Source organism: Triturus cristatus, chromosome 11 (assembly GCF_964204655.1).
Source record: "Triturus cristatus chromosome 11, aTriCri1.1, whole genome shotgun sequence".
NCBI lineage: Eukaryota > Metazoa > Chordata > Amphibia > Caudata > Salamandridae > Triturus > Triturus cristatus.
In genome coordinates, this window is record NC_140594.1 from 1172465134 (window position 1) to 1172492723 (window position 27590).

General features: G+C 48.3%; 1 protein-coding gene across 2 annotated transcripts in view; it reads right to left on the minus strand.

The window, feature by feature from the left end:
• Window positions 1-26981, minus strand: part of IL1RAP (interleukin 1 receptor accessory protein) — a 388648-nt gene extending 361667 nt beyond the window's left edge. For both annotated transcript variants that reach the window (XM_085635879.1, XM_085635880.1), the window contains exon 1: window positions 26826-26981. The gene's annotated coding sequence lies outside the window, so the exon portion shown is untranslated. The remainder of the gene's footprint in view (window positions 1-26825) is intronic.
• Window positions 26982-27590: the final 609 nt, after the last annotated feature.

Here is a 27590-nt window from a genome sequence, read left to right on the forward strand (position 1 = left end):
ACTTTATTAGTGTTTAAGCAACAGGAAAAAGATTTTGCCTGAAAGTGAACAGTGAAAGGACAGAAGTAAAGATGCAATGCTCCAGGAGAGGGACAACAAGACGCACAAGCCAAGCAGGCCAATAAGAAGCAAGCAAATGAGATTAACGCCATCCAATGGAAAGCACTGGGCGGCCTTTAAACCCACTGTAGGCTCTCGGAAAGCTGCCAATAAGTCTTTTGAAACCAGATGTTTGGTGCCAGACCCAACGAGGAGAATGATGAACAATAAAGAGGGAGCGTGGGCTGAGAAAGAAAAGCCATTGACAAAGCCAATAGGTCAGGATATCACGGAGGGCGCAGGAATACTGCATAGAGGTAGAATTAAACACTTTCTATAGTTTTATGGTTTTGAAGGCATCACCATGAATTGAATACAGACAAAAGGTAACAAGCACAAGCAAACCAATCATGCAAGGATACATACATATACATGGTCCTCTAGTCATTAGCCTGGGGGGTGGTCACAAAATCCTCCAACTGCGACCCTAAAGGCACCCACAGTCTGAGCCTAAGAAGGCCATGTCTTCTGGATGGATTTTGGAAAAGAGACCAACATTACAGTGTATGTTCAGCCAATAAACTTTCAAGTGAATGCGATTGAGAGTTTCTCATTGAAAGAAAGATCCCTAGAGGCACTTATTGCAAGCGGAGGCAATGAAAACAAAAATGCTGCCCCCAAAAGCACAGCGACCGTAGTTAAAGATAAAGATGGAATTTAAACACATAAGAAAGGAAAAAGGAACAGATAGTAAAGTAGTGTTTGGGCCCATTAGTCCTGGCATGGAAATGGGCTTTTTCAACCAAAAATGCCACCCTTCACAGACAGGAGAACCAGTGGCTGGACTGGGCTGACCCACTGCACGTGCTGTATGCAGTAGAGGCTGGTAGCCTCTGGTGTGCCCTGAATCGACTACTACAATGCACTATATGGCGGCCTACCCGACAAGTCAGTAGCCAAACTCCAAATAGCAACATGAGGACGCCCACCTAATCCTTGGCCAAAGGGGCACAGACCATGGTACCCGGTCAGTGCTGGCCCAGCGTTGTTTGAGTTCACAGTAAGTGCCTGATTCACAAGACCCATCACCAGAGTGAAACACCGAACAACCATCAACCCGTATCCTCGCTTCTGCTGCCCAGACAAGGGCCACTAGCCCATACAGCCAGTGAGTTACACGGGTCGGGGGCAGATCAGTCCATCTTCATGGCCTCCTTTAACTCTCTGCACCTGAAGCAATCCCATAAAATTCATAAACTCTCCGAAACCCTGCCCCTTCCAAGGAGCCTACAGGATTAATCAGAGCTGACACCACAGACTCCAGAGACCCTTTCCTTGTCATTCCTTTGGATGTAGATTATCCTGTACACGCTCCCTCCCTCCCTCTTCATGCACTCAGAGGCCCCTGTGAGGCTGCACTAGCACAATATGAAAATGGTAAGTGACACAAAATAATTTTAAAAATCAAGTGCTGCAAGCAAACGCAGAACGAAGCGTGCACTTCAGGGTGCGCGACGGTGTTACGTGTGCGTAACAGTAGTCCTAAGATGCAGCGCAGCATAACACATTTAGTTGTTGGCAACATTTAATGCAGGATGCAGCAGTACACTCAGACTTGCACACATCAACTGTAAAAACAAGCACTGGCAAAGCCAATAGACCATGCCTGTATTTGGAGTTAGCCTGCCTGGCAACTTTTGGTAGTGGCTTATGAGTTGGTATTTCAGCTACAACCTGGTAGTAGGAGCAAGACGCTGCTGGGCACACTGAACCCTATCTGCAGCCTGACTATGGAGTGTGGCAGTTTGGGCTGGACTGTTCCCATTGGGCACAAGGTCAAGACTGATTTGCATATGGCTGGGTCCAAACTGGAATGGCATGCTGAGCAAAAGAATGATTGATTTAGGCCCAGATCTCTGTACTGGGGTGAATGTATGACACTGTTGTGCATTCTGTCCATCAACTGTTTTTGCATTTGTCATCCCAAGTGGGACGGGAATGCCCAGACGTGGGTCCCGTGCTCTCCATGCCACTGGAATCAAGCTATCCTGGCTGATGAGGGGTGAAACCCCGAAACCGGTCCTAGGATGCTTGTTTCCAGTCCAGGGAGGACCTGACCTGGCAGTTCGGGCTGAACTGTTACCATTGGGCACAGGGTCAAGACTGATTTGCACATGGCTTGGTCTGAACTGGAATGGCATGGGGAGCAAAAACAATGGATTGTTTGCCATTGTGCAGCATTCTGTCCATCTATTGTTCTTTGCAGGGGTGCCAACCTGTCATCCTCTAATGGTAACAGAATCAACTTGATTTGCCATAAACTGTACCAGTGTGCCTTGCAATGAAGAAAAAAAAACTTCGTCTTATAAAAAACATTTATGAGATAATTGAATATGACAAAAAACGTGCGATGGAGAAATGCCGTTCCCACGTGGAAAATGATCGTTTCTGCTTTGCAAAAGGACCATTGTTGAGAAGGCCGAGTGATCCCTTGAAACAGCCAATAGCAGGAGGTGTGAGGACTAGGGTCTTCAGGCCGATGCAAGGCGCGTCGGACTAAAGCTCACAGAAATGGCTGCCGGCCTCGCAGCTGGCACACTTTGCATCATGTGAATATCATGACGAGGGTCGTGCTGTCCACCCAGAACTAAGGTCCCACCATGCCAGCTTCTGCGAGCAAAGCAAACACAGGCAGATGATGGACGGAGCGCTGAAACTTTTCAGACACTCACCCCCCCCCCCCCCGTCAGACATCTGGGTTGAATCCATCATCGTAACGGGAACCCTTGAATCGCTGGCGATGACGTCATCAAACGGCGAGTACGCAGCAGCGTGACTCCTTGCAACCTTTAATGCACAGATGTGTTCCGCTGTATGTGTAGGCAGAAGCTTTCTTCAGCCAGACCTAGGAGAGGGCACGGCTGGAAGCGGGCCTTCAGCTGAGGTTGGCAAGGATGGCGCTATTGTTCAGCAGTTCCTGCACCCCTCTGCTTTCAGGAAGCAGAGGGCTGTGGGCGTGGTCATCCGAGGCGTTGACGTGCTTTAAATGAGGCTCATGGTTTGTTGTTAAAAAGGAACTCTTTACATTGTAAGTCCTCTTCACAAAGAAGAAATCCATCCATAAAAGGTATATATTGTTCTGGTCTTTGAATTAGGGGCAGCCTGCCCAAAAGGCAGCGCCACACTGCGCGAAACACCGGGTCAGTGTGATATGCGCGACCCCCGTGGGTGAAATGTTGCTGAGTGTTCTTCAAAGAGGCGGGGCTTCAACTGCTTCCTACATTGCAGCAGCTTTGGAAGTCCTAAGAGATCTGGGATCTCGTGCCACACCCTGGATGCACAGATGGAAAAGGCCCGTTGTCTTTTTTTACACCCCTTGGACTGCAGCTTGGTGGTGCCCAGGCTCTTGGTGTTTAAATAATATTGGACATTACTACATATCTTTTTCTTAGTAATTTTTTTGTACGTTTTATTCTGGTGCATAACTTCTTCAGATCCATGCAAGTGAGCTCCCATGCACTTTGACGGTTTTGACAGTTTCATGCCTTTTTATTATTTCCAGAGAGCCTGAACATAGGTAAATATTTCTTTACATGAGCTTTATGTGCCAGCAGGCTTGGGGTCTCACGAGCTTCGTTCAGGCCTGACTTTGAAAACTGTAAGCATGGACTGCTCGCACGGCCCCAGCACACTTCCAATTTAGTACCATGACCAGTGCTTAATTCGAGCCGGTGGTTGCTGCTGGTGGGGTGTGGTACCTAGTGGTCTACGAATAACGGGGGGGTTGGGGGGGGGGGGGACAGAATGTTGGAGAAAGTTGAACACAACCTCCCGAAGGGTCAAATACTACCCAGCTCTGCTTTTCGGCGCGCTGACATTTAATAGCACTTGCCGCAGACTTATGAACAGAGTTTGGGGAACAGGCGCTCATTCTTAAACAAAGGCACGGGACAGCTAATATTTTAGGGGGAAAAGCGATTGTGGCTGTACCGGCTTGGGATTCTTCTATGTTGATTGTTCTATGTTGTTGTTTATGGTGTTTATTTGTGATGGTTCTATTTTAATTTGTTTATTATGGGCTGGGACTCCTTTCCAATCAGTGGCCTCGTAACAGCGTCTCCGGCAGCAGGGTGAGCATGCCGTCATGTTAGCCGCCTGGCTACGCTGCTCAGAGGCGACCAGGAGCAGTAACTTGGGAGCCAGCGACCGTCACAGTTTCCACGGGGTGCTTGGTGTCACCAGACACTTGTGCGAGCCTCACTAGAGGGGCTTCGGCTCCGCCCTCATGCGGAGGGCCAGGAGTGCCCGTTTTGATTGTGCAGAAGCTGTGCGCCTCCACAAAAGAGTGCTTGCCCTGCAGGCAGGTGTGGTCATTTTGTGCATTTATCCAGATAGTCCGGCTCGCACTCTTAGGGTCACACATGACACTGATGCTATTAATCTGTGGTGTTTGCCTTTCTCAGGCACCAGCACTGGTGGGAGGCGGGCAGCCACGCAGCCACGCGGACCGTACACCGTTCCATATGCTGTTGAATCTGTCTGTCACTGCCATGGGGTCACCCGCACCTTCTTCCTTCAGATGCCGAGAGCGCCCCATCCCCTTCTCTGGTCCTACTGGACTCTTCCCACTCACCGGCTCTCGGCCCTCCACTCCCCATCCCTCCCCCTCATCACTTATTTACTCGCCTTTGACTTCAGAGTGCGGCTAACGCCGGAGATCAGAGGTGGCCTTGGAGTAGGAAGGGGGGGGGGGGCGGAAATCTTCACGCTCCCTTCCCCTCCCCCACGAGAACAGAGATGGTATTGAAGGAAGCGCTGCTCAGTGCACACTACAGAAGCATACAACCCGAGGCAGCGCCAGAGCTCAACAGCACACTACAGAGACAACCTAGGCAAGGCTCAGTGCACTGCACACTACAGAGACACAAGCTAGGCAAGGCTCAGTGCACTGCACACTACAGAAACACACAATCTGAGACAGCACCAGGGCTCAGTGCACTGCACACTACAGAGACACAAGCTAGGCAAGGCTCAGTGCACTGCACACTACAGAAACACACAATCTGAGACAGCACCAGGGCTCAGTGCACTGCACACTACAAAGACACAACCTAGGCAAGGCTCAGTGCACAGCACACTAGAGAAACACACAATCTGAGACAGCGCTAGGGCTCAATAAACTACACACTAGAGAAACACATAATAAGAAACAGCGCCAGGGCTCAGTGCACTGCACACTACAGAGACACAACCTAGGCAAGGCTCAGTGCACAGCACACTAGAGAAACACACAATCTGAGAGCGCTAGGGCTCAATAAACTACACACTAGAGAAACACATAATAAGAAACAGCGCCAGGGCTCAGTGCACTGCACACTACAGAAACACAATCTATGCCAGGGCTCAGTGCACTGCACACTACAGAAACACAATCTATGCCAGGGCTCAGTGCACTGCACACTACGGAAGCACACAATCTGAGACAGCGCCAGGGCTCAGTGCACTGCACACTACAGAAACACAATCTATGCCAGGGCTCAGTGCACTGCACACTACGGAAGCAGACAATCTGAGACAGCGCCAGGGCTCAGTGCACTGCACACTACAGAAACACAATCTATGCCAGGGCTCAGTGCACTGCACACTATGGAAGCAGACAATCTGAGACAGCGCCAGGGCTCAGTGCACTGCACATTACAGAAACACAATTCGAGAAGTGCCCGTTCTCAATGTACTGGACATTATAGAAACACACAATCCGACATTGGCACAGGGCTCAGTGCACTGCGCACTAGAGAAACACACCGAGACCGTGCCGGGGCACAGTGCACTGCACACTACGGAAGCACACAACCTGAGAGGGGCCAGGACTAAGTGCACTCTACAGAAACACAATACCTGGCTAGGGCTCAATAAACTGAACACTCCAGAAACACAATCCCAGATGAGGCCATGGCTCAGTGCACTGCACACTACAGAAACACAATCTATGCCAGGGCTCAGTGCACACTACAGAAACACAATCTATGCCAGGGATCAGTGCACGGCACACTACAGAGACACAACCTAGGCAAGGATCAGTGCACTGCACACTACAGAAACACACAATCTGAGACAGCGCCAGGGCTCAATAAACTACACACTAGAGAAACACAATCTATGCCAGGGCTCAGTGCACGGCACACTACAGAAACACAATCTATGCCAGGGCTCAGTGCACTGCACACTACAGAAACACAATCTATGCCAGGGATCAGTGCACGGCACACTACAGAAACACAATCTATGCCAGGGCTCAGTGCACTGCAAACTACGGAAACACAATCTATGCCAGGGCTCAGTGCACTGCACACTACAGAAACACAATCTATGCCAGGGCTCAGTGCACTGCACACTACAGAAACACAATCTATGCCAGGGCTCAGTGCACTGCATACTACAGAGACACAACCTAGGCAAGGATCAGTGCACTGCACACTACAGAAACACACAATCTGAGACAGCGCCAGGGCTCAATAAACTACACACTAGAGAAACGCAATCTATGCCAGGGCTCAGTGCACGGCACACTACAGAAACACAATCTATGCCAGGGCTCAGTGCACACACTACAGAAACAATCCGAGACCGTGCCAGGGCTCAGTGCACAGTGCACACTACGGAAGCACACAATCTGAGAGGGAGCCAGGACTAAGTGAACTCCACACTACAGAAACACAATCCAATACCGGGCCAGGGCTCAATAAACTGAACACTACAGAAACAGAGACCGGGCTCAATAACTGCACAATCCAGAAACACAATCCGAGACTGTGCCTGGGCTCGATGCTCTGGACATTATAATAAACACACAATCCGAGACGAGGCCATGGCTCAGTGCACTGCAGACTACAGAAACACTCCGAGACCGTGCCAGGGCACAGTGCACATTATAGAAACACAATCCAAGACAGTGCCAGTGCTCTGCACACTACGGAAGCACACAACCTGAGAGTGGGCCAGGACTAAGTGCACTCTACACTACAGAAACACAATCTATGCCAGGGCTCAGTGCACTGCACACTACAGAAACACAATTCGAGAACGTGCCCGTTCTCAATGTACTGGACATTGTAGAAACACACAATCCGACATTGGCCCAGGGCTCAGTGCACTGCACACTACAGAAAAGCACAATCTAAGACCGTGCCAGGGCTCAGTGCACTGTGCAATACAGAAACACACAATCCGACATTGGGCCACGGCTCAGTGCACTGTCCACAACAGAAACAATCCGGGCCAGGGCTTGGTGGCTACACATTATAGAAACACATGCCAGGGCTAATATGACCCGGATGCCCCCAGTCTGGCCTGTGCCAACACAACCCAAACGAGGCACCAACAGAACTCACAGATATTGAACTTGGTGAAACCTTTTTATTATAGCCATGTCAAAACATACTCATGTTTAAAACACATTCATGTAAGGAGCATACTTAAAATCAAATCGCAACACACATCATGAAGAATTGGGCTCCTGTGGTAAGAAAACACTACACAATAAACAGTGCCGTATATGGACTCATGAACACCAGCACCAGAGACCTCTCGCAATCCCAAACGCCATTGGACCACACAGGTGTAACCACCTGCATCCGTGGGGGGGCAGTCCTGCCTCACTGTACCCATGTCCTCATACCAGGGCACTGCCCCCAAACACCAACCTGCCTGAGGGGCTGCGATGAGGTGGGCAGGAGCTACAGCCCCGTGCCCACCCCGGTGATCTGTGTGCCCTAGCCCCGAAGCTGGTGTGTTCATCCTCTGGTTGGCTCAGGACTGCTGGACCCCACCCTTGGTGCTGTTCTGGGGAATCTGCTTTGGAGGATCCCCCCCCCCCCCTCCCTAGGGGTGAATTTGGGATTGGAGATCCCGTCACAACACTTGCCAGGGCTCAGTGCCCTGCACGATAGAAACACAACCTGAAACTGCCAGTGCCCTCCACATTATAGAAACACAACCTGAAACGGTGCCAGTGCCCTCCACATTATAGAAACACAACCTGAAACGGTGCCAGTGCCCTCCACATTATAGAAACACAACCTGAAACGGTGCCAGTGCCCTCCACATTATAGAAACACAACCTGAAACGGTGCCAGTGCCCTCCACATTATAGAAACACAACCTGAAACGGTGCCAGTGCCCTCCACATTATAGAAACACAACCTGAAACGGTGCCAGTGCTCACTTCACTGACCGCTATAGGAATGCCAGTGGGCACTCAGGACCCCGTGCACAGAACACAACTGTGAAGCCACAATCCAAAACTGTGCCAGGGTCAGTGCACTGCACATTACAGAAACTGACGTGTGCCGAGGACCTTATGTGCAGAACACTCTGGCAACACAAATCTGCTTCAAGGACCCTGTGCACAGCACACCCTAGGAACACTACTGTGCAGCAACAGTACAATCCAACAGATGCTACGGTTCAGTTCACTACACACACAAATGTGCATAGAGGACCCTGTGCACAGCACACCCTAGGAACACTACTGTGCAGCAACAGTACAATCCAACAGATGCTACGGTTCAGTTCACTACACACACAAATGTGCATAGAGGACCCTGTGCACAGCACTCGCCATGAGGACCCTGTGCACAGCACACACCATGAGGACCCTGTGCACAGCACACCCTAGGAATGCAACTGTGCAGCCACAGTACAATCCGAGAGAGTGTCTGGGCTCAGTGCACTGTCCACTATAGAAAAGTGTGCACTGAGGACTCTGCACAGCACTCCTTAGAAACACAACTGTGCACCAAAGACCATAGGCGGAGCACCGCCTATCAACACAGCTGTGCACCCAGGACACTGGACACAATACACTGACATCTGAGCATCCAGGTCCCTGTGAAGAGCACACCCTGGGAACACAACTGTGCATTGAGGAGACTCTAATGAGCACACCCTTGAAACAGAACTGTGCATTGAGGACTCTCGAATGAGTACACCCAAGGAACAAAACTGTGCATTGAGGACTCTAATGAGCACACCCTAGGAAGAGAACTGTGCATGGAGGAGACTAATGAGCGAGCACACCATGGGAACACAACTGTGCATTGAGGACTCACTAATGAGTACACCCAAGGAACACAACTGTGCAGTCACAGTACAATCCAAGACTGCCAGGGCTCAGTGCACGACACATTATTGAAACAGATGTGTGCATGATGGACACCGTGCAGATCACACCCTGGCAACACAACTTTGCATCCAAGACAGTGTCAGCACATTGAGGTCTCTGTACACAACACTAGCATCACAACTGTGCATAAAGAATCCTGTGCACAGGACACCCTAGCAACGCAACTGTGAATCAAAGGACCCTGTGATCAGCACAGCCTGGCAACACAACGGTGCAGCCACGTTACAACCCAAGACTGTCAGGGCTCACTACAATGCACATTACAGAAACACATGTGCACTGAGAACCCTGTGTGCAGCACACTGGCAACACAACTGTGCATTGCAGACTGTGCACAGCACCCCCTAGGAACACAACTTTGCAGCCACAGTAAAAGCCAAGACTGTGCCAGAGCTCAGTGCACTGCATTACAGAAACAGGTTTATGAAATTTAGATTTTGATGTGGATGTGAGGGAGGGGGGGGGGCTGGGGATGGAGAAAACCCTTCTAAAGCAACAAACACACAATCCTTGTCAGAGCGAGTCACAAAAGCTTCCAAATTAACCTGCACTTAACTTTCCGGTAGCTTGGCACAAAAGCAATGAGGCTGAATTTAGAAGCACTATTAGAAGTGTTAATGCAGCACACAAAGGGCAAATAATTGAACACAAGCAACATTTCACATCAATTTAGAAAAAGAGAGTAAAATGTGACCAATAAGCTGACACTAAAACAAATTAAATCCAATCAGTAGAACTGGTGGTGCTAGACCAGGAGAATGTCACAAGTTCAGGATGACCACTGTAGGAATGTGGAATCTGACTACATGGTCGCCCCCACTTTTTTCCTGGTGTTTTGCTGGTTTTCGACTTAGTCTGGCTGGGATCCGGCTACTCAGGGCCCCAGCCTATCTGCTTTCCCCTTTAAATGGATTATGAGTACTTAAGGTACACTCCAGATGGCATTCTGGGGTAACCTTATAAGTCCCTAGTATATGGAGTACTATGTACCCAGGGCATAGGTACCCGACGCCTACCAGGGGCTGCAGCATGTATTATGCCACCCGTGGGAAGCCATCCAAAATGACACAACAGGACTGCTACAGCAGCCTGTGTAAGGTGGGGCATGCACCCCTTACTGAGATTATAGGTTCACTATATCTCTCCATATCACTGCACATATAAACCTATCAGTCACCCCTATGGCATGCCATATCAACCCTGAAGACAGGGTGCTTGGTTTTGTGTGAGAGGGTGCCCATGCATGAGCAGAGCCCCTCAGCAGCCTTTGGAACCTTTATTCCGGGGTGGTTTGTGATGCAGCCTGACCATATACTCTTAAGTGAATTATAACCAAACGGTAAACGCCAACTTTGGGATGGCTGCACAGAAACATGTTGTGTTTGGTGCAAACACCTTGGGATCATACCCCCACACCAGTAACTGGTGTGGGAGTCTGATACCACCCTTCTAGAGGGAGAGACATGACAGCACCGGGATACTCTGTACCAGCTAACAGAGCCCTGGCATCACAAAATGGATGCTGCTGCCACAGACACGAGTCTGCCCTCCTGCTGCTGGATGAAACTCCGACAGGGGAGGCTGGACAATAGGTTTCCTGTCACAGGGAGGTGTGACTACCTCCCAGACAGGCTTTAGTGTATTGGGGCTGGGTGGGTGCACTCCAAGAGTGCTTTGAAGTCCTGCACTGGGGGCACATTTGGTGTCCCTGTGCATAGTCCAGCTCAAACAGGTTGCAGGGGCTACCAGCCCCTGTTCTGGCGCGAAACTGGACAAAGGAAATGGGTGTAGCCACCCCTCTTTCCTGACCCTCCCATAGGTGGGTCCCTAGAGTTTGTCCAACCCCTTCCTTGGGTATAAAGTAGGAACACCTGGCTACAGGACTTTAGATTACACCTGGACGAAACTCTGATTCTGAATCCTGGAACTTCGATGATCTACATTGAACTAGATGACTGAAGAATCTCCCTTGGAGTAAAGGAGATACACACCTAAGACGCATCTGACCGGTTTGCATCTCCGAAGCTCCCGCCGGACTCTGAAGAATTTTGCAACACAGGAAGTGGGTTTCCGTGGTCTTAGAGGTCGATCAGTGCCCACAGCAAGTCTAAGGCCCACATCCCTCATGGCGACCGTGCAACCCGAACCCCTGGACACCGAGCCTTTTTGCAGAAGCATCAGCTTTCCAACAACTCCTGCTGCTGAGCTTTTGGTTACTTGTAGCTCAGACCCCGAGCAGCATTTGCACCGAACATTGCCCGCCTACACTCCACGAGTGTTCCGTGAGCTGGCCCTTTGTGTTCTCTCGAGGTCCCTTTGTGATCCCTGGTCCGTCGACTGGTGTGTCCCTGTGAAGGCAACTTTAACATGGCTTGAGCTTACCTGGTTGCTCTCGACGTGCCCTGACTCTCCATCGCTTGGGGAGTCCCCAGGACCTTGCTGGTCCGCACCGAAGCATCTTTTCTCCTCCTGCATGGGTTGCTGTTGCCAAGGCTTGTTTGGGTTCAATCCAAGCACCGACACCGCAGCACTCGACATCCTTCCTGGGCAGCTTGAATACAGCCCCTGGTCATCGTCGCCTCCTGGTCCTTGAGGCTGCAGTCAAGCTTCACCTCTTCGCACCTGAAACACCCGACATCGGTAGGCATTCGTCTATCGTGCCCCTGGTCACTGGCAAGTGGCCCAGACTCTGTCCCTTCTGCTTTCAGGTTCTTCTATCCAGGCTAGGATCACACCAGACACTTATTCTTCACGGCAGCTGCACTTTGCAGCAGATCACCATGGAAATCAACTACGAATTCCGACACCATTTGACACCTATGCACCCGGCTTCCCTTGGTGAGGTAACTCGAGTACTCCGGTGCTCCCGTGGGTCTAAAGGGGTTTGCTCAAAGTCCTCTAAGTGTCCTTAACTTCTAAACCTCCAACCGCGACTTTCCCATAGAATAGTACGGGGCTCGCGCCCGTGTTCTCACACTGCACGCATCCCCTGTGTCACTACCTTGGGGTCCCAGCGATTCTACGTGCTCTAGGCACGGTTTCTAGTCAAGTTGTGGTTCTTATACCACTTTCTTAATCTATGGTTTGGTCTGCCCCTGAGGCCCATTGTATATTGTGCTATTTACTGTCATTTTAGAACTGTATTATTGTGTATCTTGGACTCTAATCTCAAAGAGATTAGTAGTGAGTGTTTAGAAATAAATACATATATTTTATATATCCCTTGTGTGGTTCTCCTTTCATTTGGTCATTCAGGAGGTTATAATCTGGTAAACCAAGCTGCTTTACATACTTCTTCAAGACTTAGCCTGAAGGCTGCTCTCCATAGCTACCACTAGGATAGCTTTCAATAATGGTGGTCTTTAAACCTATCAATAAGGGTTGTTTGGAGTGGTACAAGGTGGCCACTATATAGTGGACAGCATATACCAGGCCAACTTCTCACAATCTGTATGGTACATGTTCTTTGCAGCAGGCACATTAACCCTCTGAGCTACCTTTCCATGAATCAGAACTTCCACTAGACAAAATGATCTCTCTCTAGGAAGAACATTAAACACCAGAGTCATCATGACATTTTTATTGTTGCCGAAAATTGCTGGAGGCCAGGAGGGAGGCAGCAAGCACTTTTAAAACCATAATATACTTGCCACCCTAAGTCAGCACCCAGTGCGAACACACCGGTCGCACCACCCTAGAGCTGGCACCTCAAGGGTCCTGTGACCTCAGTGACAGAGTCACTGTTGCTATACTGTGTACTGCTTCATAAGCCTACCCGTAAGACTAGAGGTGAACTTCAATATGGGTTTGGTGGACAGGCCTCCAAGGTTAACCCACACTCCAAACAACCCAATCTGGGCCCTGTGAAACTGCCCAGTAACAAGCCTGTCCGACAGACAAACTATATTTTAGATGCTCCAAATCAGGTAATGTGCATCCCCCCACCAAAGTGTGCACTCCTTTTTTGAGGCGTTTATAAAGAAACCTTGATGGCGAGTGGCCCCATGGCACACGTTTTTGTCAATCTTTTATAGGGGTGTTTTTTCCACATTCTTGGAAGAGCCACTTTATCATGTCCATATTTAACATGCACTGACACAGTCAATAGTTTTGCTGATGTACAGAACATATATCGATCAAGGGGAGGGAAATAGAAGAAGCTGTGATCCATTCGGCTTCCAGCTAATTAGTAATAATCAAAGGGAATGGATCACTTGTAGCTGGCACCAGAGTTCGGATAGTTGTTTCAGATATTTGGTAAAAAACCCTCATTCACGCAAGATAGTTCGTGGGCGGTATATCTTGATTCTCCGCCTTGATATTTAAATACGTGACAGCACCATCATAGGGTTTTTCCCATGCTTCCTCCAACCCGGAGGGAACCACTGGACGTTCCAGTAGTGATCAGGGAAAAAAGGGGAAATCCAAAAAAGGTGAGAAGTGCTCAAGTGCTGTGAATGGTTAAAACATTCCTCTAGCTACCTATATTCAATTTTATTCCATTAGGTGCAGGGGAAAAAAGGATAAAAAAACAGCTAGTTGCAGAATGTACAAGTAATGAATCCGCTGCAGTTTTAGTCTGAGTGGTCAGTCGACATGTTTCAGCCCCTAGTGTGCCCAGAAGGGTCGGGGGGCTTTCTTCAGGACCTCAGGTGAAAATAAAGTGGGATTTGGATAGTATCCAATGTCGGGTGGAAGTTCCAATATTAATCACATGAACTTCTTAAAGGTTAGTACCTATGAATGGGGGGGGGGGGGGGGGGGGGAGGTAGACAGAAGCGTCCTTAGTTAATACAAGAAGGACGAGGTTGTTAATTGGTCTAGCTGAAATCGCAATACATAAGCAAATATAAATGGCAAATCTTTAGATACATACTGGTATACATCTTAAAGAGCAAGTGGAGATTCGAACCGTCTATATTGTAGAAAGGTGAGTTAAGAAACAGGTAAGTTAGGAGTGGTTAAAATTAGGTGTGGTTAAAATTAGCACAGATAGTATTGGGAACGTGGGTGTACACTTGTTAAAACCAGATTGTTCTGTTGAAATAGTAGCGAGTAATGGTGTTAGTTCTAACATTGGATGCCCCTAGGTAATGGTCATGATAGACCCAGGTCGTTGTCAAGCATAGGTTAGTGCAAATCTGGTTAAATAACTTTAGGCATCGAGGTAGATGGAGACCTGCCTCAGTTGAGGAGAGCTCTTGGCAAATGTTACGTGATGCAAGACGAAAAGATATAAGTGCCCTTGGTCATATTAGTCAAAGTCGTTTTGAACCTCGGTTAGTGCAAACAATATCAATTAAAAAAATAAAAGCAGGTAACAAGGCACAGAAAGACCTGCCTCTATTGAGGGGAGTTGTTACTCATATGCTACGATATGCAACGTAAGCAAAGTAAATACCTTGGGGGTTCCAATTCAGAACTCCATAGGGCGAAACAGGCAGCGGTATTACTGTTAGAAGAAAACAGGAAAACAAGTACAGACAATATAGAAGTCGTCAAGATACTGAATAACGTTACGTGTCTTCTGTTGAGGCTAAGAGACGTTCCTCATACCGCGGCTCCGCTGCAGTCACGACTTGTGCTGACACTGATTTCCTGTTTACGTGGAGGACCCGGGAGGCGGGATTTAAGTACTGGGTTGAGCGCCACGGAAGAGACTGTTCGTGTTGTGATGGTATCAAGAAACTTTATTGAGCTAGTGAATGTCATTGGAAGACGAGAGTGTTAAAAGAAGAGATAATAAAACTTAAAAACGAGAGTCATTGCCAACATTTTTGTTTTCTGTTGATGTACGGGCAGTTATCGTAATAAATGTTTGGCTAAATAAGGCAATGTTGGTATTATATATGAGAGATAGAGTGCTCATGTATATTTTTATTCTGACATCTTTGTGCCTCAAGATACATATAGCCCATGGTTGGCATGTTCAGAGGGGAATATGTACGTTCATGTTCTGACCTCCTGGTTCTTCAGGACATCCTGCTCAAATTGGAAAGGGGGTGTTCGTGTGTATTCACAGTCATGTTATTCAGACATCTATTTACACTTATACACTCAGCCAAGGGATGTCGTCGTTCAATCCTTGTAAGTTGGTCTTCAGACGATGGACCCATCTTTGTTCCTTCTCAAAAAGTAATTTTTCTGCATTGGATGTTTTAGAGGTGAGGGTTTCGAGTATTAGCCATCTGAGATCGTTCACTGTGTGTGGATGGTCAATATAATGACTGCTCATTTTCGTTGTTCCTCGTCTACACTTAACATTACTTCTATGCTCGCAAATTCTCTGTTTGACTTTGCGGCAGGTCATCCCGATATATCTGAGATTACACGGGCAAGTAATCATGTAGATGGCATGGGTCGTGTTGCAGTTTGTATGTTGTCTCATTGACCAGGTAATTTGTGGCGATAGTTCTATGGTTTTGACAGTTTCTGTAAGATGGCATACGGAACAATTTCCACACGGGAAGTGACCAGTCAATGGAGGTAGGGTTCACAGGGTATTTTTGGTCAGACTCGGCCTAAGATCTGGTCGACGTGTATGCACCAAAATGTCTTTGTAATTCCTTGTTCGTCTGTTAGCAAACATAGGTTTGGGCCAATTCCGGGTGCCTGAAGTGATAATGCGCCAGTTTTTGTTTATAATCTTTTTGACTGAATTGGTGACAATGCTGTATGTAGTGACACAAGTCAGTTTGTCAACTGTAGTAGTTTGATGTTCTCTAAGAGACTCTCCCTTGGCCGATTTCTTGCTCTTTTCTGGCATTTCTTAATTATTTTCTCAGGGTAGTCTCTTTTGCAGAGTTTAGTGCAAAGATCTTGTGCTTGCGTCTTGTACTCACTGAGTTCACTACAGTTTCTTTTTAGCCGAAGGAACTGACTATATGGCAAGTTCTCGCAGGGGGCGCGGGTGGAAACTGTTGAATGACAGTAAGCTGTTTTTGGCCGTCGGTTTGAAGTAAGTTTTTGTCTTGATGACATCACTTTCTACATAAATAGTAAGGTCCAAAAAATCAAGCTGTTACTCATCCGCGTTGTAGGTAAACTTGAGACAGGGGTCTTGGGTGTTGATCCAATCATGGAATTCTTGTAGGTTTTCTGCTGTGCCATCCCAGAACATAACGTCATCTATGTATCTTTTCCAAAAAAGAATTTTAGAGAGGAATGGGTTCTTGTCATTTTGTATGAAGGTGCTCTCGAAATTGCTCACATAGACCCGCCACACTGGGAGAGAAGGTACTTCCCATGGAAGTACCGTGGCATTGTTGGTAGAGGGTACCTTCATATTCAAAAAAGTTTTCAGTTAGAGCAATTCTGCAACATTCTAGAACAAAATGCCTTGGTGTGTGGTATGGCCAATCATGTTCAAAGAGTAGATTTGAGGGTGTTCAGAGTGGCTTGTTGTGGTAGGCTCTTGTATAAACTTTCAATATCGAAATTTTGGCAACGACTCTCGTTTTAAGTTTTATTATCTCTTATTTCAACACTCTCGTCTTCCAATGACATTCACTAGCTCAATAAAGTTTCTTGATACCATCACAACACGAACAGTCTCTTCCGTGGCGCTCAACCCAGTACTTAAATCCCGCCTCCCGGGTCCTCCACGTAAACAGGAAATCAGTGTCAGCACAAGTCGTGACTGCACCGGAGCCGCGGTATGGGGAACGTCTCTTAGCCTCAACAGAAGACACGTAACGTTATTCAGTATCTTGACGACTTCTATATTGTCTGTACTTGTTTTCCTGTTTTCTTCTAACAGTAATACCGCTGCCTGTTTCGCCCTATGGAGTTCTGAATTGGAACCCCCAAGGTATTTACTTTGCTTACGTTGCATATCGTAGCATATGAGTAACAACTCCCCTCAATAGAGGCAGGTCTTTCTGTGCCTTGTTACCTGCTTTTATTTTTTTAATTGATATTGTTTGCACTAACCGAGGTTCAAAACAACTTTGACTAATATGACCAAGGGCACATATATCTTTTCGTCTTGCATCACGTAACATTTGCCAAGAGCTCTCCTCAACTGAGGCAGGTCTCTCCATCTACCTCGATACCTAAAGTTATTTAACCACATTTGCACTAACCTATGCTTGACAACGACCTGGGTCTATCATGATCATTACCTAGGGGCATCCAAAGTTAGAACTAACAACACCATTACTCGCTACTATTTCAACAGAACAATCTGGTTTTAACAAGTGTACACCCATGTTCCCAATACTATCTGTGCTAATTTTAACCACACCTAATTTTAACCACACCTAACTTACCTGTTTCTTAACTCACCTTTCTACAATATAGACGGTTCGAATCTCCACTTGCTCTTTAAGATGTATACCAGTATGTATCTAAAGATTTGCCATTTATATTTGCTTATGTATTGCGATTTCAGCTAGACCAATTAACAACCTCGTCCTTCTTGTATTAACTAAGGACGCTTCTGTCTACCTTTACTCCTCCCCCTTTCCCCCCCATTCATAGGTACTAACCTTTAAGAAGTTCATGTGATTAATATTGGAACTTCCACCTGACATTGGATACTATCCAAATCCCACTTTATTTTCACCTGAGGTCCTGAAAAAAGCCCCCCCGACCCTTCTGGGCACACTAGGGGCTGAAACATGTCGACCGACAACACAGACTAAAACTGCAGCGGATTCATTAAATGTACATTATGCAACTAGCTGTTTTTTATCCTTTTTTCCCCTGTACCTAATGGAATAAAATTGTATATAGGTAGCTAGAGGAATTTAGCCATTCACAGCACTTGAGTACTTCTCACCTTTTTTGGATTTCCCCTTTTTTCCCTGATCACTACTGGAACGTCCAGTGGTTCCCTCCGGGTTGGAGGAAGCATGGGAAAAACCCTATGATGATGCTGTCACGTATTTAAATATCAAAGCGTAGAATCAAGATATACCGCCCACGAACTATCTTACGTGAATGAGGGTTTTTTACCAAATATTGGAAACAACTATCCGAACCCTGGTGCCAGCTACAAGTGATCCATTCCCTTTGATGTACAGAACAGGCACAAGACAAAACGTACAGGCACACAAAGCACAAGCCCTGCTGACTATACAGGCAACATGCAAGCATATTCACAGGCCAAATGTCACAACCTTGCAAAGAAGAGAGGGGGACAATTCAGTGCTTAATTTGAGCTGGGGGAAACCGGTGCCAGCACTGAATCATCAACACCAGCGCTTTTCATGAGCACCAGTTAAGGACACATTAATTTAAGGGGAGATTAAGTGATTTTTCCAGAGTCACAGGATGTACATGGACAGCCAGACTCGAACCTGGTTACCCAGCTCCAAAATTGGCAGCTCTGGTCATTAAGCCACATCCTCTGCAAAATAGTATGTTTTGTAGTTGATTCTGTTTTAGGCGGCGCTGACAGGAGAAAAGGGCTGGTGCAAGCTGCCTCCTGATGAGAACCCCAGCACTTTTTTTTTTTTACAAATTAACCCCTGGGGTACGTGGTGTACCCACAAGAACCACTCAAGGAGGGTAGTTCACAGGCAGAATCACACTGGTTGATGTGCCCTCCCCAGGGAGAACTGACATGTAGGTCTGTGCTATATTCTCTATACAGGCTCATTAACAAATGATGCAGCCTGGTCTTCGGTTTGCCGCAGGCAGCTGCAATACTGGTTTGTGAGTTTCATTCCCAAAGATCATTTTCTTCAAAGCATCATGTACATTTGGTATTTCACATACTGAAAATTCAATTATTATTTTTGCTTTAATGTTTAAACCAGAATCACAACTCTGTTGCCATTTTGCAACGGTGCAGATGGAAGCGATGCAATCTTGTCACACAAAATGCTGACTGTACTTGATCCAGATGTTCTCATTTGCCTATGTTTACATTTCCCTACTGACAACTGCTATTCAGTAACCTGTATAAGGATATGAAAAGGTAAAATGTTCACCAAGGACTAGCTGCAATCACGCACTGCAGCGATACATGCACACAGTCTAGAAAAGAAAATTCTTTGGTCAAAAACAGGTACTTGAAAAAAAAATGAAAAAAACAACAACAAAAAAACAGTAGTCCTGAAAAAAAATCCGACAGCTGCACCAGTGGTGTAGGACGCTAGCATAACAGACTTATGCACCAAAAGCAAAGATCTTAATCCAATCTAACACATGGAGTCCCCGTGTTCTTATGCGTACGAATAAGTGACATGGAGGAACGCTGAAGCCGGTTATCCATGTTAGAGAACATATAGAGACTGCTTTGATGCACAGCATCTGACCTCTATGCGCTAGAAAGAGGCACTACAATAATGGCAACAGGAAGGTTGTAACAGGTACTGTCCAACCTCACAGCGGCCCTAGAAACCTTTAAATCAGCCTAGCGCCTAGAAGGCATCGGCCACACTATGGACAGCATAGGGTTTGCAAGAAGTGATGCCAAGGAGATGAAATGTTACGGTTATTAAAAAGAATGATGGATTTAAACCCAGATCTCTTGACTGGGGGTGAATGTTTTGATTTGTTCTGCATTCCGTCCATCAATTGGGTGTCTTTTGCTTTCTTGCCCTAAGTGCGCTGGGTATGCCCAGATGTGGGTCCCGGGCTCACTGTGCCACTGGACTCAAGCTATCCTGGCTGAAGAGGGGTGAAACCCCTAAACCGTTCCTAGGATGCTTGTTTCCAGTCCAGGGAGGACCTGGCCTGGCAGTTTGGGCTGGACTGTTTCCATGAGGTACAGGGTCAAGACTGATTTGCATATGGCCAGGTTTAAACTGGGGTGGCATGGTGAGCAAAAGAATGATGGATTTAACCCAGATCTCTTGACTGGGGGTGAATGTTTTGATTTGTTCTGCATTCCGTCCATCAATTGTGTGTCTTATTAAAAAGGTGGCCCAGAGAAGCTTCTTTCCACAAGCAATGACAAAGCCATTGTAAATGGTGTTGAGTTGAGATATATATACACACACACACCCAAAATTGTGTGGCACATGTTCACCCGCCCACCTGCTAAAGGTCCCCCAGATTGGTGACTGAAAATTCCAGCCGGAACGGATTGTAAGAAATTGGGTTATTACTTGCAGAGGAAGCGAGTCACAGGTCGGCATTCGTATTACTGGGAACCAAACACCCCATTGTAGCACTTGACTCAGGGCGGAGCAGTCCAAGGCCCACTCACTAGTACCCTACATTAAAACCTAGTGGGTCCTGAACTCTATAATCACAATATCCCCCACTTGACCTACATGCAACATCACAATACAAGGGAGTGTCAGTTTAAAGAAGGCAGCTCTACTGGCTTTGTCAAGGGCACCACAATATTGAAAATAACGATGTTGCCCTTTGTCAATCAAGGGGTGTGAGAATATACAAGACAGGCCTAAGGGTTTGTCATGACGTCACCACAACAATGAAAACAAGCATTTGCAATGTAATGTGTCTTGCATTTACAAAACTCTCGAAAATGCGAGACGTTTTGCATTACAAATGGTTGTTTGCAAAAGCACCCCATGCCGTGCTTTTACTTTAACGGCGGCGGTGCCCCTTTCCTTAGACGCGGCCCAATGAAAGAAAGGCGCGGGTGCCATTAACGCAGCATTTTTATAAACAAAAGTTTAAAAAATAGAAGAAAAAAAAACATGCGGCCACGTTCATTGCGGCAAATAAACCAAAGGTGCGGCCGACACTGTGGGGTGCCGTGCTATGAAAAATAATAATATTAATAAAGCCTCACGAGGGAGCGTATCAATAACAAAATAGTGCTCGGAGGCGGCAATTAACCCCTTCAGTGCCCATGACGAGCTGGACTCGTCATGGGCTGCGGTGGCGCTGTGCCCATGACGAGTCCAGCTCGTCATAAACTCCGCCCGCTAATACAAAGCGCGGCACTGGGAGGGGAAAGGGGCGGGCATGCCAGGGGTTAAGCCATCAGGTTAACAACAAATGTAACAGGGTGTGTCCTCGTGGGAGGTTACAGATGAAGACAAAGCGGGAATAAGGAGGGACGAACAAGCCTATTAACGAATCAGATGGCAGCATTTACCAAGGGCAATGACACAAGCCAGTGAAAAATATGGGTGGAGAGGGGGCGGAGCTTCCAGTCCACGCCTGAATACTGCACACCTCGCAGAGCGGTGCATGAGCTGCCCAGGATCGACCTAAAAACCATATTGCGCTCGGTCAGTCAAAGGGTGTCAAAATATATAAGGCAGGCCTATGGGCTTTGTCAATGTGTCATCACATTCATAGCATCAGCTACACGCCAGGTTTAAAACTTATAATACGATTAAAATCAACATGAGGGTGTCTTTTTATGGTGGATGGTCGGAGGACTCGACAGCCACCAGTCCTACCTATCCGCCCTCGAAGAACAAACGCAGGTTTCTTGTAAACAGCGGCTGGTCAGTAGTCCACAGCTTTTAGTGGGGGGTAACCTGCCGGTCACACCTAGATGGTGTCTCCCCGGCCTGTCCTAGCACAGTCAAGTTTTCAGAAGCAAATAAACAGAAAACCTTCTGGCCTTCGGGAAACGCGGTTCAATATTAAACGCCGCCGCTGTACATTTGCTGATTAGAAACTCAGAATTCTGCCTCTGTGGCAGAACTGGTCCTGCTGTGACGTCCAGCCCTGACCATCAGCTGCACGGCCACGGAGTCAGCAGTCCCTTGGAAGAGGGGCGAGCGTGCCGCCATCTTTTAACACACCCGGGCACAAGTCCCCTCTACATCAAGTGCACGCATGGGCCTCAATTCACCAGAATGCCTGGGGTAGCGGAAGTGACATTGCATGCCATTTGACCTTTACTTTCACTCATACACCCAGCCTACACATAGTAACACATTCACACACACACTCGCCCGCAAGCACGCATACAACACACATTTAACAGCATGTTTCACTTAATTTAGCTTCCAGATAGGGTCATATTCCAGCTAATGTGCTCCACTTTGTATTACACCAACAGGGGATAACAAGGCGGAAACCAGGAGAGCGGAGCTGCAACCAGTGTTTATTAGGAAAAGCTGCCCTGGTGTTCCAGGCACTGACTTTGCCACCGCTGAGGCCAGGAGTCGCAGAAGCACTGCTAGGTGTAGCAAGGGGCAAGTCCGGGGTCGCAGCTACGACGTCCATGTGTGCACGCCCCTCCACAGAGAGCAGATCCCCCCCCCCCCCCCCCCCCACTCTCTATGCGTGACCATCATTGCAAATGCAATGCTACAACAGAAACCATACAGAATCCGTGCATTTACCCGAGGCTCTATACAGAGCAGGGCTCGCACACTCAGCAGAACACAACGAAACGTATAGTGCCCCTAAAAACATGGCATTCAACACCCAAAGCTACGAATCATTGCATCATCACAGGAAGGATGAAACGCTAGATCGGACCCTGCGAGGATATTAAACCGCAGTGAAAGTGTCATATCTCCGAAGCAGGTGTCATAACCCGCCAGACTTTAAACATGCTTACACAGAGCTGTGGGCAATGGGTGCCCACCCCTTTACACTGGCAGAACCCTGTGAGTGACTATCAGGAGCTCTCTGCCGCAGGTGCCTAACCCAGTGAGACGCCCTACTGAGATCAGAATGAGTGACAGAGGCTGCACGGTTCACTGGTGTAGAGGCGCCACTGCACAGAGTCACTACTGGAATTAAAATGTCCGACTGGCAAGTTGGTCATATCTGAGAAGTCAAGTATGCCCCACAGCGGAGTAGCTATCAACCGTGCAGCAGGTGCAGTGGCACAGGGATCCACTGTACCTTGATCACTACCCAAAGAGCAGTGAGAGGGGCCCTAACCCCCGACCAATCTCAGAGGCCTTCAGTAAATTTAGTATGTCAGTCCTAGGATGCTTGTTTCCAGTCCAGGGAGGACCTGGCCGGGCAGTTCGGGCTAAATTGTTCTGCATTCTGTCCATCAACTGTTGTTTTTGCATTTGTCACCCCGAGTGGAAAGGGTATGCCCAGGCGTGGGTCCCGTGCTCTCCATGCCACTGGAATCAAGCTATCCTGGCTGAGGAGGGGTGAAACCCCAAAACCGGTCCTAGGATGCTTGTTTCCAGTCCAGGGAGGACCTGGCCTGGCACTTCGGGCTGGACTGTTCCCATGAGGCACAGGGTCAAGACCGATTTGCATATGGCTGGGTTCAAACTGGAACAGGCATGGTGAGCAAAAAAACTTTAGGCCCAGATCTCTGTACTGGGGTGAATGTATGACATTGTTCTGCATTCTGTCCATCAACTGTTTTTGCATTAGTCCCAGCCATACTCTAAAATCTTACAGGCGCCTAGAGGCAAGCTAGTCTACTTGTGAGCTAGCCATAAAAACCTCACAGGCGCCTAGAGGCAAGCTAGTCTACTTGTGAGCTACCCACACAAGATAAGCGATGTTGGCTGACGTTAGTGCACAAGACAAGACATGATTCTTCTGAGATGGCACCCCCAAAAACAGTACAGGTAACAATTAAAAATAACACTAATGTGACAAACATTGACCCCCCCCCGCCTCCAATGCCCCGGCCACAAAGCGTAGATATGTGTATGATTTTAGGTCAAGTCTATATAATATATGGGTTTCTGCAATCCCTGCATAAAAGCCTGTATCTCATTTCTCTATACTCTGCCACTTGTGATGCACGTAGACACCAAAGAAATTACATTAGAACTCAAATGCAATAACTTATTACCAGTTGAGTTCTGAGTCACAATGCCTGCTGCCGGAGCCAGCAGCCCAGGGGACGGGCGGCCATGAAGCGTACTTAAAGCATCTGTTGAAAGAACAATAACAAAACCTAGGGTTTCTTTTTTCTGCTGTTTTTCTAGATGAGTGCCAAGTAGATATTTATGGCAGCGTTTGCTTTTTGCCCTCCTTGTGAAATTATAGAAAAGCTTGAATGTTTCTGCTGCACCTTTAAAAAAAACTTTTAAAAAACTGACATATTGAACTGATTCTAATATTTCTGTGCAACAAATATCTCACTGCTTTTATGAGGAGTTTAATTGTGCACTAGAGATTATACTTTTTATTCATCTTGCAAACATGCTCGCTCGTATGTAAGAAAGAGTTGCGCGCTAAGTAGTTTGTGGTCAAGGTGATTGAGTGACCATGTATTATAAGGAATAAAGTGCCCCTGCCATACATAATAAGGATATTAGAAGTCATCTTGGAGTTTCATAACCCTATATAAGAACTGCTCCTTCGGCCTCGTTGCTCCATATGCTCATCATGAACTCCTCTGCGGCTTTCGTTATAATGTATGGCATGGGGTACTTTATCCCACATATATGGTTATGTTATGGACAGTGGAGCTGAACCAGAGCTGCAGCTGCCACTGTGAACTATATGTATACCCGTACACTCATTCTTTCCTACAATGCAGTTGTTTCTATCTGATATTAGTAATACTCACTCAGCCCTCCCTCTGCGACCCTGCTCTCAGGCCCCGCGCTGCACAGGGGAACAGTACAGATGAGACGCGCGCCCGGAAGTGGGCTGGATTCTGACGCACTCAGGGGGACAAAGTGCTGCTACGTCAAAGCACCAACACTGCGATGTTAACACAAGTCTAGCTACAGAGTGCGCTGGGCGGACACATCAGAGAGGAAAGAGGGGGTGAGCCGGGACTCCGGGCTCTGTAGCGCATTCAACCATTGACAGGCAGCGACTGATAAGAGCCAATACTAGAGCACGAGGGGACACTAGGGAGGGGGGGGGGGAGCACCCACTGATTGTCACGGAGCATGGGACAGGCATCCCCAGAGCAAACACGACAGGGGGTTGAGGGTGGCATCAGGGGTCTGTAGACCCCAGAGCATCCTGCCGCCATCAGAAGGGGGTGAGAGAGTGAACTCCTGAGAGATAACAAGGAGCCCCTGCACAGCACAGACTCCAGAGCATCCTGCCGCCATTACAAGGGGGTGAGAGAGTCAGTTATTGGGGGGGTATTAACAAGGAGCCCCTGCCCAGCACTGACTCCAAAGCATCCTGCCACCATTAGAATGTGGTGAGAGTGTGAGCTCTGGGGGAGGGAATTAACAAGACGACCTGCACAGTAATGATTCCGGGGCATCCTTTTCTCATTAGAAGAGTGAGTTCCCGAGGGGATTGGCGGGGGGGGGGGGGGGGGGAGGGTTACCTAGGAGACCCTTCACATAAGTGACTCCAGAACATCGAGTCACAAATAGAAGGGAGTTAGTGAGTGAGTTAACAAGGAGACCGGATAGCCATTATTCCAGAGCATCCTGCCACCGATAGAAGGGCTTAGAGAGTGAGCTCTGAATGAGGTGGGTTAACAAAGAGACCCTGCACAGCACTGACTCCAGAGCGTCCTACCATTAAAAGGGAGAGGGTCAGCTAATGGGGGGGGGGCTACCAAGGTGACCCTGCACAGCACTGACTCCAGAGCACCCTGCCACCGATAGAAGGGCTCAGAGAGTGAGCTCTGAATGAGGTGGGTTAACAAAGAGACCCTGCACAGCACTGACTCCAGAGCACCCTGCCACCGATAGAGGGGCTTGGAGAGTGAGCTCTGAATGAGGTGGGTTAACAAAGAGACCCTGCACAGCACTCACTCCAGAGCGTCCTACCATTAAAAGGGAGAGGGTCAGCTAATTGGGGGGGGGGGGGGGGCGCGGGCAACCAAGGTGACCCTGCACAGCACTGACTCCAGAGCATCCTGCCACAATTAGAAGGGGGTGGGAAGGTCAGTTAAGGGGGCGGGGGGCTAAAAAGGAGACCCTGCCCAGCACTGACTCCACAGCTTCCTGCCACCATCAGATGGGAGTAAGATAGTGACCTCCGGGGAGAGGGTTTAACAAGAGGACCTGCACAGCAATGACTGATGACCTGCTGCAGTCAGTTCCGAGGGTGCACTGACCAACACTGGCGGAGCACCCCTACTGGAAGGAAGGTATGTCCCTAAAGAGTCACAGACGAGGATGACGAGAAGTAGCGGACAACAGGAAGTGCCCGATAAAATGAGGAGCATCAGTGTGTGACAACTGCATGGAAAGCAATCTTGAGACATTTGTCCTCATAACTCAATGTAAATTATAGCAGGAAACAGAGCGATATCACAGCAGATGATAAGAGGGGGAGCCGCGGGTGATAACAGGAGGAGCAGCCGAACTACAGCGCTCATAATATAAAGAGCAGGGCAGGTAAAACAGACCAACATTTGTGGCGGAGCACCACTACAGGAGGGAAGTAATGCCCCTAAACGGCCACGGACGAGGATGACAGGAGAAGTAGCGGACAACAGGAGGTGCGCGATAAAATGAGGAGCACCAGTATGTGAAAACCATATGGAAAGCAATCTTGAGAGAGTTATCTTTATAACTCCATGCAAACTATAGCAGGAAACACAGCAGAGCGATTTCACAGCATCAGAGGATGATAAGAGGAGGAGCAGCGGTGATACGAGGAGGAGCAGTGGAAAGAAAAAAACAATAATATAAAGAGCAGGGTAGGTAAAACTGGAGCCCGCAAAAAAAAATGCAATAATAATTTTCAGCAGGGGGGGTATTGCACAATGAGGAGCACTTCTAGGATAATATGCGGAGTCGTCCGAGCAGGAAGGCTCCGGCTCCCAGCAGGCTCAAGGCCGCTGTCAGGGACTCACCTGCCGTCCGTCTCCGGTCCCCGCTCTCTCAGCCCGACGCTCCCCGCTCACACCCGGCACAAACCACCGACCCTTGCACCGCTGAGCCCCAGCGACACTGAACCGGGAGCCCCGGCTGACAGCTAGGAGCTGCAGGCCACGCCCCACAGCAATGCTATTCGCCAAAGGGGCGGTGACGTCAAGATCCCTACGTCACTCGCCGACTGTCCAAGCAGGGAGAAGAGAGAGAGGAGGGACGGCGGGGAAACCCTCCTGAGGGGCGTGGCCAGCCTATCAGCAATGAGCATGGGGAATGCCATGGACATAGAGGGCGGACCAAGACGGGAGGCGTGGCCTATGATGAGCGTGGTGCTTTACTGGAAGTGCTCGGCACAAGCATAGACATAAAAGACACACTGCCGGCCTCCTTTCAGGTGAACTTATCTGGGTCCAGAGCTCGTTTTAGCTGGGAGAGGTCCCTGGGCGAAACCGAATGCGGTGCCCCCTCCAATGAGTGTTTGTTGTGTACACACGACAAACTCTATTTCCAAGTGTACAACTCCTTTATTGTCTGGAGTCAAGGTGAACACATCCATGCATCTCCAAGTGCAGTACCAGAGATCTGTCTGACACATTCCTATCTAGAATAACAACACATTGCCTAGCATCTGTAACAGGAAGGAACACAGCACATCACCTTCCTTACATGTGGTGTAGCGGTCTAGTCCGCGGGCGCACACGGAGTGTGACATCACCGGACATCCGGGGAGCGGCCATTTTATCGGC